The 10,445-nt window shown below is 38.2% G+C and overlaps 1 long non-coding RNA gene across 1 annotated transcript in view; it reads left to right on the forward strand.

The window, feature by feature from the left end:
* The first annotated feature begins 5,176 nt into the window (after positions 1–5,176).
* LOC106883916 (uncharacterized) overlaps positions 5,177–10,445 on the forward strand; it is a 7,444-nt gene continuing 2,175 nt past the window's right edge. Inside the window, exon 1 of the long non-coding RNA XR_016237896.1 lies at positions 5,177–5,407. This is a non-coding gene — a long non-coding RNA (uncharacterized LOC106883916). The remainder of the gene's footprint in view (positions 5,408–10,445) is intronic.

Here is a 10,445-nt window from a genome sequence, read left to right on the forward strand (position 1 = left end):
TTCAAGACCAGCTATTGAAAGGCTGGTGTTTTGTCACTCTTTTATCTTTCGCTTGTTTCAGTCAAGTCAGATGCTGATCCTTTTGTGTGTGTGTGTGTGTGTGTTTTATACCGAAATGCTATGTTATAGGGTCATATACAAACCAACACCGGTAATCAAGTGGTGGTGGTGAACAAAAAAACACACGGACCTCTTTCTCTCTCTCTGGATACACGCACACACACACACACACACATATATATATATATATATAAACAATTGCAGCGTGGAAGTCGATTACATCGATGCCAGTACTCAACTGGTACTTACTTTATCGAACTCGAAAAAATGAAAGCAAAGTCGACCTCGCCGGAATTTGAACTCAGAACGTAAAGACAAACAGACTAAATACTGCTAAGCATTTTGTCCGGCGTGCTAACGATTCTTTCAGCTCGCTGCCTTATGTTAAACTTGTGATAATGGTTTCAAATTTTGGCGCAAGGTCATTAATTTCAGGGGAGGGGTAAGTTGATTACATCAATCCCAGTATTCAACTAGTACTCAATTTACCGATCCCGAAACGATGAAAGGGAAATTGAACCTCGGTGGTATTTGAACTCACAACGTAAAAACAGACGAAATGCCGCTAAGTATTTTGCTCGACGTGCTAACAATTCTACCAGCTTGCCGCCTCATGTAAAACTTGTAATAATACTGTGTAGAATACAGTGTTGCTCAGCTACTTGAAGAGTCCACAATAAGCATCTATATTGGTTTCGTATTTTGACACAAGGCCAGTAATTCCGGGTGAGGGGATAATTCGATTACATGTACTGCAGTGTTCAACTGATACTTATTTTATCGACCCCGAAAGGGTGAAAAGCAAAGTCGACCTCGGCGGAATTTGAACTCAGAACGTAAAACAGACGAAATGCCGCTAAGCATTTTGCCCGGTTTGCTAACGATTCTTCCAGCTTGTTGCTTTAGGAGGTGTAATAATGTTTTGGTGAGACACGAATTAAAACTAGTAAAAAAAAGTAAATGAGCAAGACTACTAAAGTCAGGGTAATTCAACTCTGGATGCGAGCAAGAATTCTCGAGTTTTAGGACTCATTGGACCAGTTACTCGTGGTGCATAAGTGACCCAGATCATGACATTCTTCCTGGACGGCATTCTAGTCCATTTCAGGGTTACCTGCTGGTACCTGAATGGGATGTTTTTTAAAACGGGGGCCACATTTTTCATTAATGTTTTACGTAGTGTTTTTGGTACCGAAAGACTTTCAAACTTCGCATACTTATCTATTTTGTATTATAGAACAGAAAAATATTTTTGTATTCGAATTTATTTCATGTAAAAAATTGTCTTATTTCGATAATTTCAACCAATCACTGACAAGTATTCAGTTGTTTACATTTACTCCTTTCGCTGATTAAGCGATGTAAAGCGTATTTAATCTCCATACCTTCGTTTTATTTGCTTTTTTCATTTTAAATTTGCTTTAACCCTAACTCTAACCCTAGGGTTAGGGTTAGGGTTAGAGTTAGGATTAGGGTTAGGGTTAATTGTTTCAGAATCGTTTGTTTATGTAGTCGGCACTTAATGTATATCGGCTGAATGGACGTCAGTGATTGGTTGAAATTACAGAAATACGACAACTTTAACATGGAATAATTTATGGATTTCTTTTTTTTTTAAGAAGACTAAGAGAAAAAGATGTTTTATATGACACATTCTACCAGTGTTCCAAGTTTCAAAGTGTTTCGTTAATGAAAAATGTGGCCCCCGTTTTAAAAAAGATCCCCTGAATGGACTGAAGAAACGTGAAATTAAGTGTTTTCTTCAAAAAATACAATGCACTAAGCAGCTTAGGAATCGAAACGACGAACTTGCGATCATGAGTGAAACAGCCTACCCACTGGGCTACGTGATTTCACAAATGGATGAAGTTAAAGGAAAATGAAAATTACGTTTCCACAGGAGGGAAGCAATTAACCAAAACAAGGAATAAGATAAGCTGTTATCGATTAAGGAAAATGGTGCTGATATAACGATTGTATAGCTCTGGAATGAGGCCGCTGAAAAGGGTAAAGATCTTCGATTCGAAGTGACCAGCACATAGGTCGGCACAGTTATCTTGGTGCTTATGAAAAATCGAGATATCTTGTGATAGAAATCTCAGGAAAAACGGCTGAAAGTGGCTACGAATTCAGGAAGACAGAAGAGAGTAGTATGCTTGGTTCGAGCACAATGCAATGCTCGTGGAAATTTAGATGACCGTTATCGAAAGTAATGTCGTTACAGAGGGAGTGAAAAGTATCTAAAAGGGTTCAGGGATTGAAGAAGAAACAAAGAAGCAAAGAGTGCGGTTAATTTCATTATTTTAGCCACATACAATCGTATTTATTTATCATTATTATTTTATGTTTGACTTTTGCTTTGCATTTGTACAAGTTGGATCCAAGTCTCACCCAGAGACCTCAAGAGACAAGTTAGAAGTTCATGTAGGTGTTATGCCTAGGGTACCATATATTTGGATTTGTACATAGTGTTGTTCTAGAGAATGTTTAAGAAACCATAAGAAAATTGTGTTTGTTTTAAAATTCGAGATCACATAGACAGTATTTTACGTAGGATATGGGCATATCATTATCATTTTATTCATATATATATATATATATATATATATATATATATATATCATGGATGTACATAGCAACTCTGCAGTGGCTCCTTCCTCTTTTGTCTGTACGAAATGCAGCATACCTTGGTATGTGCACTTCTGCATTTGTTATATTAGGGGTTAGATGCGTTTCAGTGCTCCATGTAGCAACCTCTTTTAGATAGAGAGTTTTACCTCTGTTGCTGAGTTTTATCAGACCTCCAATGTTCACTAGGAATATGGGTGCGATATCGGGGTAGGTGTTAGTGGTGGCCATCCTGGCCTTGTCACCTGAGGTAGTCTTGTGCATTGAAATGCATGGCTTTCAGTTTGCATCCTGTGAATCCATGTCAGCTGCTGCACTACCTTCTGGGCCATGTTAAGAAAAGATTGCTGTTCGATAGCTGTAGTTGGTACACTGCCTGTATATTGCCTTTTGAGGGGTGCAGAGTGAATGCGTTGATCTCTTTTCCTACTCTTTTCAGACACGTCTCTTCCTGTTGGTGCACTATAGTCTGCAGATGCATGCTTGATGATTTCCCCCTCTATGTTTTTGCTGGTTTTGTTTTCGGTTACCCTGCTTGTTGTTCCGATAAGATTTAGGATGGGCAAAGCTGCAGCTCTCTCCCCTTTCTCCATGCTGTTCGGTTGGCGCATAATTATTGTGACTCTTTTTCAACAAATTTTATTCAACAAAACTATAACAACATGTAACAAAAACATTTTTAAATGATTATTCCGGAGCATATTCACTATTTACTTCAATTATTGCTTCCATTTGCTTGGCAGACGGTCAGACCGTCATTTAAAGAGGTTTTTGCTAAATATTGTTATTGTTTTTGTTGAATAAAATTTGTTGAAAAAAGGCCGTAATAATTATGTACCAACCCAATAGTAGGTGTCATTTAAGTAAAATTTGCATACAACCTGGGCTCTATCAGTATTTATCCTCGTGCTTCTTCTTTTTTCCTTTTGGAATTTTGGGGGTTTGCCTTTGTTATTGTCCTTCCTGTTACCTTTGGGCTTCAGGGCATCAGTTTTCCTTAGTGTGTCAGTTTTTTTTTTCCAGCTTCTGGTTTTCACCACAATCCAGCTTTGACTAAATGTATTGCAACCGTTGCTGCTGTCAGTGTTGCTTTGGGGGCCAGTGGTGTTTGTAGTTTCTTTTACTGTGCTGTTTTTGAGGTCAGTGATGTTCGCAGTTTCTTTTTTGAAACTGTCTGTTTGTCCTTCGTTGGTTTCCAGATTTACAGGGTCGTCATTGAGCACTCCTGTTTCCTTCATTATGTTTTCTAGTAGGTCGATATGTGTCTTGACATATATATATATATATATATATATATATATGTATGTGTGTGTGTGTGTGTGTGTGTGTGTGTGTATGCACACGCGCACACACATATATATGTATTTTTGCGAGTATGAATGTAAGTATATATATATATATATATATATATGCATCTATTTACGTCTGTACGTACCCAATCTATGTTGCAATACAATGTACGTTCTGTTTCCTCTATTTCCTCTGTTTCCTCACAATTGGATTGGATACCTTTATAATGCCTTACTGAAGCATGTAAATGCTATACAAAATCTAATGCATCTACCTTTCAGATACCTTTCACCGTATGCAGAATCGTATATAAAGAAGTTATTGCTTTGCGCTTCACTAAAACTCAATGTCGTAATTCTGGTGAAGGTGAACCACAGAATGATATGATTGAAAGCCAGTTTGACCGATCGTGCTATGTTTTTTTCTTTTTTTGTTATTCTTCCGTTGTTCTTTGCGTTTTGTTTCTTTTGCTACAGTCTGTCTTGTTATTGTTTCTTAATTGCTATTAGTTGTTGTTGCTGCCGTTGATTTGTTGTTGTGTTTGTTGGTATTGTTGTTGCTTACATCTAAAAAAAAAAAGGTAAAAAAGAAAAATAGCCTGACGCTAAGGTTTGGGAGAAATAGCTAAGTTTTCTTTTTTATTAATATATTTTATTTATATATTTATTTTTTTGTTATATTTTTCTGGCATTGTATCCGACTCACATCACGACTGAATGCTTAACGATAATGCAGAGCCCATTGTGTACAGGTGCGCGCGCTCACAGACATATACATGCATGTATGTATGTATGTATGTATGTATGTATGTATGTATGTATGTATGTATGTATGTATGTATGTATGTATCAATGTATAGGTATATGTGTGTGTGTATGTGTTTATGTATTGAATACTTATCTCGTCATTCCAGTTTCAAAGCACTGATATGTGTGTTTGTGTGTGTTGATATATATGTATGTATATATGCATCTCTCTCCTTTCTCGCCATTCCTTACTATCTATATATGCACACACACAACCCCCCCCCCGCGCGCGCTCACTAATATATATATAATACGCTACGTGTCTTTGTATATGTACAAAGTGAGTAACACTTTAGCGTTTGAAGCTGTTGATTTTGTTCCACTTTCTAAATCATTCAAACTGAATTGGAGTTGTTCTGTTTATATTTTGTATTTGTCACATAAGGCTTGATAAATCAGTTTGAAATTTTCTAAGTTAACCAGCAGCGTTTCTATTTTCTTGTTGCAATAGTGTCTCTATTTCGTTGTTCTGTTTGCCTTTTGAATTTGAAAGTCTATTCTATTCTGCTTTATTAATGTTTAACTAACGTTTTAATATTCATAAATGTTGACAATTTGCCGCGCATCGCAACATTTGAAAGAGATTTCTTCATCATTATTGTAACACGGACAGTTCTTTTGAGGTAAGTCGCTGTCATACTATAGAGCAATAACACTTAGGTTTGATTTGATTTTGTTCCTCTAAGACCAATAAAAAAATCTTTCTCTCTAAATTTTCAATCAAAATCTCTGCTTACTTTCTACAATTGTTCTTTTTATTTTTTATTCGGAATTTCATTCTGCTATCGTCATTGTGTCATAATGCTTTAATGTTCATAAATTCAGATGATTCGCTTGGCATCGCAACAATCATAAGAATTTTCAATGCTACTCTTGCGGTCTACTGTATTATCTGTGTCTGAACTCTGAAATGATGTGATCTGGGCTACACTTTGAAATTACAGCAAGGTGTGTTAATGCTTTTCACATCTACAAGAAATGTTGTACGTTATGGTCTTTTGGATTATAATCTTATTGTATTTTAGGAGTGATAAATATGATATAATTTTCTTATATTTCTGTCATTTTGGCATTTAAAAAATTTTCTCGTCCTCTACTTGTCAACTGTCATCTGGTAACTTTTTCAATAATAATTCCGTCATTATTGACGGCTCAGATACTCTAGAATATTGTTGGCACTCCGTCGCTTACGACGTCGAGGGTTCCAGTTGTTCCGACCAACGGTACAGCCTGCTCGTGAAATTAACGTGCAAGTGGCTGAGCATTCCACAGACACGTGTACCCTTAACGTAGTTCTCGGGGATATTCAGCGTGACACAGTGTGACAAGGCTGACCCTTTGAATTACAGGCACAACAGAAACAGGAAGTAAGAGTGAGAGAAAGTTGTGGTGGAAGAGTACAGCAGGGTTCACCACCATCCCCTGCCGGAGCCTCGTGGAGCTTCAAGTGTTTTCGCTCAATAAACACACACAACGCCCGGTCTGGGAATCGAAACCGCGATCCTATGACCGCGAATCCGCTGCCCTAACAACTGGCCCATTGCGCCTCCACACTCTAGAATATATAGTATATCTATTTGCCAAGAAAGATGGCAGTCCTGCGTAGGATCATGTTACTACCATTTAATTCCAGGAAAACATATTTTCCAGCTGGTTATCGACACACAATGTGTCTGAAATATATTGTGAGCAAGAGAGTATACTGTTCCCTCCTAACCGCTAGCAGTACCAACAGACCAATGGCTTCTGGGTAATTTCCCGTCCTCGGTGCTGGACAACCACTGGCTAGAGATAGCAGCTTACCTGGCCCTACTCATAGTATATAAATATAGACGTGACAGACTTGTACCTCACGTACAGGTAAAGGAAGAACACTGAATTCCTAAAGGTAGATCCTAAGAAAAGATATTGAGTATGCCAAAAACTATAGGCCTATCTCTCTGACTTCACACATCAGCAAAGTCATGGAAAGGATAATCAGAGGAAAACTGATCGCATTCCTTGAAGAAAATAAATTGCTGAGTGATACCCAACATGGCTTTCGACCAGGTAGGAGCTGCCTGACCCAGCTCTTACAACATTACGACTGGGTGTTGAGGCAGTTACTCAACAACTCAAATGTGGACGTAATATACCTTGATTTTGCAAAAGCTTTTGACAAAGTGGATCATGGTGTGATATGCCACAAACTGCGTGATCTTGGCATAGCTGGAAAACTTGGAGAGTGGTTACATGACTTTCTGAAAGACAGAAGTCAGGCAGTAGTGGCTAATGGAGCCACCTCTATGAAAACACAAATAATGAGCGGTGTTCCACAGGGCACTGTCTTGGGACCATTGCTTTTTATAGTCGCTCTCTCAGATATGCCTTCAAGTGCCCGGATAGCCACTCTTGCAAGCTACGCAGACGATACAAAAGTCTCGCAGAAAATACAGAACTCCAGTGATGTTGCACACCTGCAGCAGGAATTGGACTCAGTTTACAGATGGGCTGAGGACAATAATATGCAGTTTAATGCTGAAAAATTCCAAGCCCTGCGCTACCAACGTCCAAAACTGAATATGAAACTTACAGAGTACACTGGTCCACAGGGAATTTCAATCCCAGAGCCTAAATCAGTGAGAGACCTGGGTATCGACATGAGTGATGATACCTCTTTCCAAGTGCACATTACCAGAATGGCAACAAAGTGCAGACGATTGGCTGGATGGATCCTGAGAACATTCAGAACCAGAGATAAGGAAACCATGATGATCCTCTGGAGGACATTCGTCATCAGCCGCCTGGATTACTGCTCACAGCTGTGGTCACCCACCAGTCTGAAATTAACAGCAGACCTTGAAGCAATCCAGAGGAGATTCACAAAGAAGATTGTCTCTTTACAACTGCTCAGCTACTGGGAAAGGCTGAAACAGCTAAGACTCTACTCCCTGGAGAAAGGCGGGAGAGGTATGCAGTAATAGACATCTGGAAGATCCTGGAAGGAATTGTGCCAAATTTTGGCATTGAAAGCTACACCAATGCCAGAACGGGACGACACTGCATAGTGCCAAAGATCCCAGCAATGCCATCGCGCTTCAGGACCAGTTACTGCAACAGCTTGGGATTCAGGGGCCCACAGCTTTTTAATATTCTCCCAAAGAGCCTGAGGAATCTGCACAAAGTAGATGTAGGAGTTTTTAAATCAAAGCTGGACCTCTTCCTATCGAGAGTCCCAGATGAACCTACCTCGCGGCAGGAGGTGCAAATGAGGGTTGCTAAATCAAACTCCATTCTTCACCAAGTGCCACATATTGTAAGAGGCTCCCTGTAATAACAGTGTAGCAACACGGTGGTACATCAGCATGGCCGCAGCTCTAAGCTGAAACTTTAAAAAATATATATATATATATATATATATATATATATATGAAAGAGGAGGAGGTAATGTGAATAAAAGAAATTAATTGTTAAAAAAATTAAATGGGAAATATTGTACAGTGAAACTGTACACAGCTCCCGGTAAAAAGTGATAGTAGCCAGCCATTATGAATAGACCAGTACTCGGTCGGCAGGAAAGGTCGAAGGGGGAAGGTCAAAAGGTCAAGAGTACGTGCAGACTGTGTTGATAGTCGTGTCTGTGCTGATATAGTCATTATACTGTGATAACTGAGTGGACTTTCTCCAACCTTTTGAGAATAATAACACTGTACGTATCAAATATTGTTATATTTTGAGAATAATAACACTTGCAGTATCAGATATTGTTATATTCCGACTTCGGAATATAACAATATCTGTCAGAGCGATAACCGTCATCAAAAGACAGATACAACAGTGGTAAAAGACCGCTTTACAATAGTGGCGACGAGGAAAAACAAGTGGAGGGAAAAAAAACATTCACGCGGAGAGTTTAAACTAATTCACGTGGAAAATTAAATACCTTGACAAAAATGAAGCAAAAGTCTTGTGGTTCAACGTAAAATATGGAAGACTTGTTAGCTGGGATAGTTGAGTTGCAAAAACAACAACAACAACTCAAAGAACAACGAGAACAACAAGGATTGCAGCAGCAAATGTTACAACTAATGAAGTTGGTAATCAAATCGGAGAATACATTTTCACCTGACCATGTTGCAAATTCCATAAGCGAATTCAAATATGACCCCGAAGAAGGAGTAACCTTCGAGGCTTACTTTCGAAGATTTCAACAAATCTTTGGGAAAAAACGCCAATATCGGACGGACGATATGAAAACTCGTCTAGTTTTAAGAAAACCAGGGACAGCAGGGCATGTGAAGTATAATAACTTTATATTGCAAAAAAAAAAAAAAAAAAAAAAAATTAATAATAAATAAAAAAGCATCCGACATAAATTTTACTGACGCAGTTGACATTTTGTGCAAAATGTTTAGTGAAAAGAGCTCACTGTTTAATACTAGATGGAAATGTTTAAACATAGAAAAGAGCGATGAAGACTTCACTACTTACACAGGCAGAGTCAAAAAGAATGTGATAGATTTAGGCTAGATATGCTTACTCCAGATTCTTTCAACTGTTTGATTTTTGCACAAGGGTTGACAGATAAAAGAGATGCAAAAATGTGAAGGAATGTTCTATCAAAACTGGAAATGAACCGGGATTTGACAGTGCAGAAACTGTCGGAAGAGTGTGACAGGATATTAAAATTAAGGCATGGCACGGAAGAAATCCAACGGAAGGAGTGTTTCCACATAAAACCAGTGCAAAATAGTCGGAAGACAAATAAAGTGTTGCAAGAAAAATCAGAAAATATCGGGATGTAAACCCATTTATTGTTCGTATAAAAAAAGCAAAGTGTTTTCGCTGCGGGTTTACAGGACATATAAAATCACACTGCAAAACTAGACTGATAGGAAATGGAACAAACAAGAGAAAATAAATAGTTTGTCAGCAGGAAAAGTTGTGACTACAACAAACAGAAAATTTGTGAATGTGAGAATTGAAAACACTAGCGTCAGAATGCAATTAGACACGGGAAGTGATATCACAATCATAAATGAGAAAACATGAGAACAAATGGGCAAACCAAAATTATGTAGTTCAAATAAAATAACGTACGGTGTTACGGGAAGAAAATTATATTTCACGGGCGAACGCGTTTGTAATATAACGTTCAAAGGTCGAACCAAAAAAGTGAATGTTTATGTGTTGAAAAATCCGTGAATTTTTTTGGTACCGAATGTATGGAGAAATTTAATTTATGGGATACACCCACAAGCGCTTTGTGCAATAACATAGACGGAGCAGTCAAACGATCGAACAAGGTCGAGGAACTGAAACAAAAGATGAACGAAACATTGGCAAAAGTTTTTTCGGAAGGTTTAAGCTGTTGCACAAAAACAAAAACAAGGATTGCTATCAAAGAAAATTCAATACCTATTTTAAGGTCCGAACGGAACGTGGCGTTTGCGACGGTAGACCAGGTCAATAAAGAACTAGAAAGGTTGGAAAGCCTGAATATAAGTAATTGCATATGTATGAAGGTCTCTCTGTGAGTGTATCGGTGTGTGTATATGGGTATGTATACATGAATATATGTGGGGGAGGCTTTGTGTGTCTCTGGACCATCGAATACTGAAAGTCAGACAATAAAATTTCATATGTACAAGCCTAACATGAGGAACAGTTCAAAAATCGGAT

This window comes from Octopus bimaculoides, chromosome 2 (assembly GCF_046866305.1).
Source record: "Octopus bimaculoides isolate indiv1 chromosome 2, ASM4686630v1, whole genome shotgun sequence".
Lineage (NCBI taxonomy): Eukaryota > Metazoa > Mollusca > Cephalopoda > Octopoda > Octopodidae > Octopus > Octopus bimaculoides.